Here is a 7,489-nt window from a genome sequence, read left to right as displayed (position 1 = left end):
ATTTTAAAAGGAGCCAAAAACCGATGTGATAATAAATGGGTTTGAGTAATCACTATCCATGAATAAAAGACAGTTTTCTGGCATGATTAGTCATATTTTCAATATTAATGCCAAAAAAACTATTTCTGCCAGGGTATGCAAGCTTTTGAGCACAACTGTTTGTATATATATCTATAGTATCTATCTGTCTATCTCTCTCTCTCTTATATATATATATATATATATATATATATATATATATATATATATATATACATAAACACACATTTTTTTTATATATATATATATATATATATATATATACGCAATTCTGCCCCTTCAGTTATGGTCAGAGATGGTCAAAGCTTAGTATATGTGCATCGTTCTATATTGTATATATGTGTGTATTACTATCTCCCATTATATATATATAGACCGATACGTATGTATTTCACCCTCACCAGTTGTTTTCATAGATAGCCTGTTATAGACTGAAATCAGGTTCTAGAGGGGATCAGATTCCCCTTGGTATATTTCAATACTGAAGGGTGGGTTGGACAATGTGTATTAGATTCACTTGCACTTTTCTCTATGCCCATTATGTTTTCACATAGAGTAATGTCAGAATTGTCTGCTTCGTCCTCTATATGATGTCTACATCAAAATGGTGGATGCAATTTACGGCAGCTGACATAATTCTGACATGACTGCGGGCAAGTAGGAAGTGACGTCTGGACCACACTTCCAGTTTCCCTGGAAGTAAACAAAGTTACGTGCATTCCAGATGCCAATACTGACCTCCAGGTTGTTATAAATGCTCCACTGGTGTGGTAGCCACCACATACAGTGGTGGTCTAGTTTCTTATTTGTATGCATCAACATAGTGATACATCTGTATGGTAAGACTTAGACCCATATAGTATTACATCTATTGCTGTTTGCTTATTAGGCATCTCTATATGTATATATCACTGGATCGGCTCTCACACTGGCTATGGGGATTTGCTATGTCACTCTGTGAGCCCATATATCTGCACTATAAAGTGGAAATTTGGCATTATGTCTATACATATAAGCACAATTCAGAGCTGTCACTCTAGTTCTGCCCCTCCCCACTGGACCGCCCATGATTAATGGGTGGGGCTTTGGAGCCTCTCTGGGATGGGATCTATGGATGCACATGTATATTTAATTAGCTGAAGGAGGCAGCACTGCCAGGCACTGAGGAAGTTTTCCTTTGAAATGCGTCAACCAGCAGTGGTTCTCGTGTCCTCTCCTTTATCACCTGGAGACTCTTGATACCAGACCGATTAAGACTTTTACATTGCAGTTTTCCTTCACATGTTTGTGAGTAGTTTTTAATTCATTATTTTATTAAACTTATCAAAGGATAATGCACAAGGCTGGTGCGCCCTCTCTTTCTTTTTTCCTATTTGACAGCTAGGATATCCCTATCCTGAAGGGCAGCAAGGCCTGAGACATTAGCCATATTGAACTCTAGATCACCTGATCAACACACTTGTGCGCAAGAGTATTTGTTTGTTTTGCTGAGGTCAGTATAGCAGCCTGTTAACTAGCATTAAGGGGATCATCAGTGGTAGCCCCTGTATTTCTCTCATTATCACTTTACTTTAAAACAAAGAAGTGCCTAAACTTCTACTTTGCAATGAGCTTTTGAGCAAATGATATTGTAAAAAGATATACAAGATGTGCCATATACCAGAGAGCCATTTACATCCCTATACTATAATCTGATCTCTTTGTCCATTGAACTGAACTGATTTGAAAGCTATAAAACCCACTCATGTAATCTTATAATACTGATTTATTTCTTATGTCTTAGAGATAATGACCAAAGAGACATTTCAGCTGCTAAACTCTCACATTGAAGGAAAATAAGTGCTGCAATCAATATCTACCACGAATTTACCTGGAGCTCAATTCATTCATCTGTGTCATTTCCAAAATGTTGCTTCCCCTAAGGCTGTCCTATAGTGACTGACAATTACACAGTACAATTCAAAATTCTATTTCTAACTTATAACAATCTCCCCTGCCTGACACCATTTTACATTTCCTTGTATTTCTCTTGTATTCATCTAAACCCAACTACTTCTCTGCATCCAACCATCTTTTTTCATCCTTGCCATAAAGACTCTTCTTTGAGTTCCCTCAATGTTATTTAGAGCTCAAGGATCCTTCAAATCCTAAAACTGATCAGATAACGAAATATTCACATGGTTTGGGCGTACTATCATCATCAAAATTAATGTGACGCCATAAATTTTGTATTTATTACAAGCCCTACTAATTAAACTCCCTCATGGTTTTCTACATGGCCTGCATACTAGATTCCTGACATTTATTTGGGTGGGTAAACCAGCTAGAGCAGGGCTCAAAATTTCAAGTCCTGAGCTACTAGCCAGGCCTCAAGGGTTGCACACCCCAGGTACCCCACCCAACCCTACCTGGCCCGCCCCTAATTCTTCTCCTAATCACGCTATCATAAATCATGAAATGACACTTAAATGTTTTATGCAGAATTAAGTTACAAAAATAAATATTAACAACAACTTTATCAGTTCCCATTGCAGCCTCACCATGCCCACCATTGCAGCCTCACCATGCCCACCATTGCAGCCTCACCGTGTCCACCATTGCAGCCTCACCCTGCCCAACATTGCAGCCTCACTGTACCCACATTGCAGCCTCACTGTGCCCCAATTGGCCCCATTGCAGCCTCACCATTCCCCTCATTTCAGCCTCACTGTTCCCCTCATTGCAGCCTCACTTTGCCCCCATTGGCACCATTGCAGCCTCACTGTTCCCATTGCAGCCTCACTGTGCCCAACATTGCAGTTTTACTGTGCCCAACATTGCAGCCTCACTGTGCCCCCATTGCAACCTCACTGTGTCAGCCTCAACATTCACATTCTGATCATGTGACCACCATGATTGGCTGTCACAGTGGTCACATGATCAGAAAGCTCCCGATTGCATGTAAAGATTGGGAGCTTTCCTTTAGCCATCGGTAACTCTGCCGGGAGCACGCTCCCAGGACAGCTTTGTTTACATTTTGATACACATATATGCAGCCTCACAGCGTTATGGCCCACCCATCCTAGAGGTCGCATATATGCATCCTGCTCGCACCAAGGGGTTAACAACACTTCTGGACCAGTGATGTACCGGTACATCATCTGGCACTGTTTTTCAGAGGTGGTGGTCTAGCCACTGGATTAGTTTTATGAGTAGCAGGAGGGGTCTTCCCCCACTCCCAAAATCTTACATTCTAACCCTGCCAATGCATAAGGCTTCTAATTAAGTCCAATGGCTATAAAATGTAATTCCTTCAGAATCTAATTTCTTTCTCTTTTATAGATTCACTGCGGTGGAAATATCCTGCGGATTGACGTTCCTCCACAAGCGTGGCATCGTTCATAGGGACATCAACGGAAACAACATCCTACTGGACAACAAAGGTCATGTCCACTTTTCAGACTATAGAGTGGCAGTAATGGATGTGTATGGTGATACGAAGATGACGGGTTTAGACAGAACAATTGGATACATGGCCCCAGAAGTAAGTCGTACTTTGTTTATCCATCATAGACCTCATCTATTCAGTATATCACAATCCATTCACTATCCCTCTGATAATTGCAATATGAACATGTTAGATTGCATACAGAACACTGCAGTGTAAATCACCTGACTGTTAAACATTAAGCTCTTTATGAATTACAGCCCATTCATAAAATGCATGCCACTGTGTAGAGCCTGTGGTATCCTACCAAATTCTGTATACTTAACATAACAGAGAGAGCTCCGATTTGATTAGTCACATGACTAGGCGCTCCAAGTTTTTTTTTTTATGTTTACACCCATTCCCTGTAATAGCACTCAAAGTCCCAGTTCCACTGCTGTGCTTTATCAATGTCATTTGTTTTTGAAGTAGCCATAGTAGGGACATACTGCTGCTTTGTAAATGCCTCCCTTAGAGTGCATGTTCAATGAATATATATTATTCTTTAACCTATAAAAGGAATTGTATGTAAATTAATGTAAGTTTGTAGGAACTAAGTGACTGATTTGTCTTCCCTGGCAGGTTATAAATGGCGAGTTCTACCAGTTTGAATCCCGACTGGTTTTCAGTGGGTGTTGTGATAAACATGATGACACATGTACTGTGCCGTTCAGTAATCATACCACACAGGTATGCAGGAGGACTATGAGTCTCAAAAATCCTGTTTGCCCCCCGGACATGGACTCATACCTGAAGGACTTCATAGAAAGAATAATTAGAAGACATTTTATAACTTTGAAGAGGCACAGGGAAGGTTTCTAGGCCTACTGCTGATGCTTTAGGGGTATAATGTGTGGGTGTTGCCAAGTGTTGCCAAGTCTGGTTGCCAGCTGGGCTATTGAGTAGTTTGGCTTCTTCATCTCATGGTGAAGATCCAATGGTAATACTTCATCCTGAGGCTGAGGGCTCAGAAGATGCAACATGGGGTCAATCACTGATGTGCACATTGTATGAGGTTATTAAAGCTGAACTTCTGCCAATATTTTAATGTTTTCTGTATCCCTGTTGTGGACATTTTATTTCATATTCTGTCCTGGGTACATGGAAATCTCACCAAGGAGGGACACATATAGCAAACACAACCTAACAGAGAGGTTCTAACCCTTTCTAACTTCATTTATCAAACTTCTTTTATCACCCTGCGCTTATAAATTATGCTAATGAGAAGAAAAAGGATCTTTAAAAAATTTAATCTCCTCCCTTTTTGTGGCTGTAATTCTACTTTAAGTGTCATCACCAATCTAAAGAGCTCAGAAAGGTAGAAGTGATCAAATGGCGGTACAGCATAATGTGTACTCATTTGTTTTGCTGGAATATAATATGAATTCCATCCATGTGCAATCACTCATCTGATCTACACTTCAGCATACAGACATACAGTACCTGTACTTGGCTATCTGTGTGTCTTCCTATGCTAAGATCCTCCAATGGGTGAAATGCCCAGGAGAAGACGCACTGTAGACAGAGTTTTCTTTTTTCTTCTAAAAACTGCAAAACGAACGCCGAATAACTCTTAATTTCTTTTTTTATACTTGCTATGCGAACGTCCAAACAAGAGGCTTGGAGTGGGCAGAGACATAAGACACCATCCGTTCACGAGTCACATCGATTGGAAGTTTCTGGAAAAAGGGAAAGGACAGCCTCCTTTCTCAGTAGGCCCAGTAGGTACACAAATGAGGTTGAAGATTCCTCATATTTGGACAATACTTCTTGATTTGACTTAATACCTGGATTGGACATAGATACATTGAAATATTCATGAGAAATTTGGAGAGGACAGTTAATCTGTAAAGACATTGACATCCTCTTGAGAAGATCCAGATGAACAAAGATCCCTTATATTTGGACATTACTTCTTGGTTTTCATAAAACAAGCAGTTTTAAACTGAAAACCATCAAAAAATATTGTGATATCCACCCAGCCTGCAGCTGTGTGCTGTCAGCCTATGTTACACTATGGGGACTGGGCAGCTGGGGAACACAGCCACAGGTCCTAATTTGTGTGCATTCAGGGGCACTCACCCAAGCCTGCACACCTGTCAAATTAGGACCCATGGCTATGTTTGTCTATAGAATTTTTTTGTTTTGAGTACCTATAAAAAGTCTGATTATCTGCTTTGCATTTATTAGTCTTTGTCCCCCACAAATGTATAATCCAGGGAGTAATCCGATCGCCTTCGGAGGGGTCAGGAATTAATTTTTTCCCTGTTGGAGCAAATTACACCATGCTTCATCAGGGTTTTTTTTTTCACCTTCCTCTGGATCAATTGTGGGGTCTGGATAATCATACAAAAAAAATAAAGTTGCACTCTACAGAGGAACCTTGACGGGGCAGTGCAGCTTCCATATACATTTGCAAATGTGTGCAATGTGACTGCCTGCATGGGGATGCATAGAGCGCCTGTACCCACCGCTCTCACATGGAGTGCGGATTCATACACCTTGTGTAAACGAGGTCTTAGGACTGCACTTTATAGAGGAGCCTTGGCTTCCCCATTTGCAAATGGATGAAACTAAGACCTCTGTTTTTTTATGTAATCTGTTGGATTGTTCCGTTTTGTTTTATTTGCAGGCTAGCTGGTAAATGTGCTGGGAAATCTTTTGTTTTTGTTCTGTGCCAAGCCCTTCCATGTGCACCTTACTTCAAAAGCTAGTTATAAACTGAAGTTGCAGTGCTATTTTGTATACTTTCTTTAGATAAAACTTAAAAAAAAATGACATTTATAAAACAAAAAACTGGTGTAGTTGTCTGGTTTTGTATACAATTTTTATAGTAATAAAAAAAGCTGTAATAAAAACTGCGAAATATAAAAAAAAAACTGGGGTAGTTGTCCTGTTTTTGTATACTTTTTTTCACAAAACTTTAATACAAAAGACATTTTGTAAAACAAGTAACTGGTGTAAGTTGTCTGGTTTAGTATACTGTTTTTAAATAAAACTTTAATAAAAACTACAAATGATAAAAAAAATACAATTATATAAAAGAAAAATTTGGAGTAGCTTTCATTCTTGTAAAGACTATCTTAATACATGATATCGATATTTTTTTATATATATATATATATATATATATATATATATATATATATATATATATTAATTATACATCTTTCTGTTGTCAAAAAACATCAAATATATGACAAGGCCTCTGTTGTATAAGCCTCAGAGGATGGACATCAAGCAAAAAGAAGGAGGTCATTACTCTTCGCTCTGTGGGCCATTCCACTCTGAACAGGAGCTGAGAGCTCAGGAGGGGCTGGTAGTACCAAGAGAAGTATAAAGGTAAAAGGAGGATAATAAGGTAAAAAAATAAAGAACGGATGCCATGAAAATCAGAATAGACGGGGATGATCTGTGACTCTCAATGAAGTGCAAACTGTGCAAGAAAAAAGATGAAAGGCAGAAAGACAGAGGAGTAGGCCAAGAAATAGACTGACTAACAAAGGAAATAAATATGTGGATATCTCAATTTCCTCTGAAATATGCAAATAAGGAGAAGGGTCATTCCAGGTGCTGCACATTCAGCAAAGCCCATAGGTAGTTATGGTAAGAGCTGCCTTAGCTCAGACTTCATCCAGGCCAATTCCCCTCTATTGCATTGCGCCCAGCCCACTGACTTTAGTCTTGGAGGACCTCCTAGACTAAGCCCCGTAGGCAGGGTGAAACAAGTCGGGACATGGCCTGGATGAAGTCTGTGCTAAGGTTGCTCTTACCATCACTACCGATGGGTCTTCTGTGCGGCACCTGGAATGTTTCTTCTCGTTGTTTAAATACATTGACCTGATATGAGCCCCTTCCAAGCCTGCATTCCCCAGTGGCTGTTCACCAGACTTGGACCAACAGGAGCCTGAAGCACCACCCAATGTCTTTTTTGTTTGAAATGTACTATATTTGTGCCAAGCCACTGCTTCAAATTACCTTAAA

At 39.7% G+C, this 7,489-nt stretch overlaps 1 long non-coding RNA gene across 1 annotated transcript; it reads left to right on the top strand.

The window, feature by feature from the left end:
- The first annotated feature begins 363 nt into the window (after window positions 1-363).
- LOC143930265 (uncharacterized) lies at window positions 364-6,358 on the top strand. Its single transcript, XR_013262743.1, has 3 exons — window positions 364-1,531; window positions 3,361-3,562; window positions 4,088-6,358. It is a non-coding gene; the product is annotated as an uncharacterized LOC143930265 (long non-coding RNA).
- Window positions 6,359-7,489: the final 1,131 nt, after the last annotated feature.

Source organism: Lithobates pipiens, unplaced genomic scaffold, assembly GCF_037356315.1.
Source record: "Lithobates pipiens isolate NorthernLeopardFrog02 unplaced genomic scaffold, aLitPip1_a1.2 Scaffold_25, whole genome shotgun sequence".
NCBI lineage: Eukaryota > Metazoa > Chordata > Amphibia > Anura > Ranidae > Lithobates > Lithobates pipiens.
The sequence above is the reverse complement of the archived record's forward strand: the minus strand, read 5'-3'. Positions and strand labels throughout refer to the sequence as shown.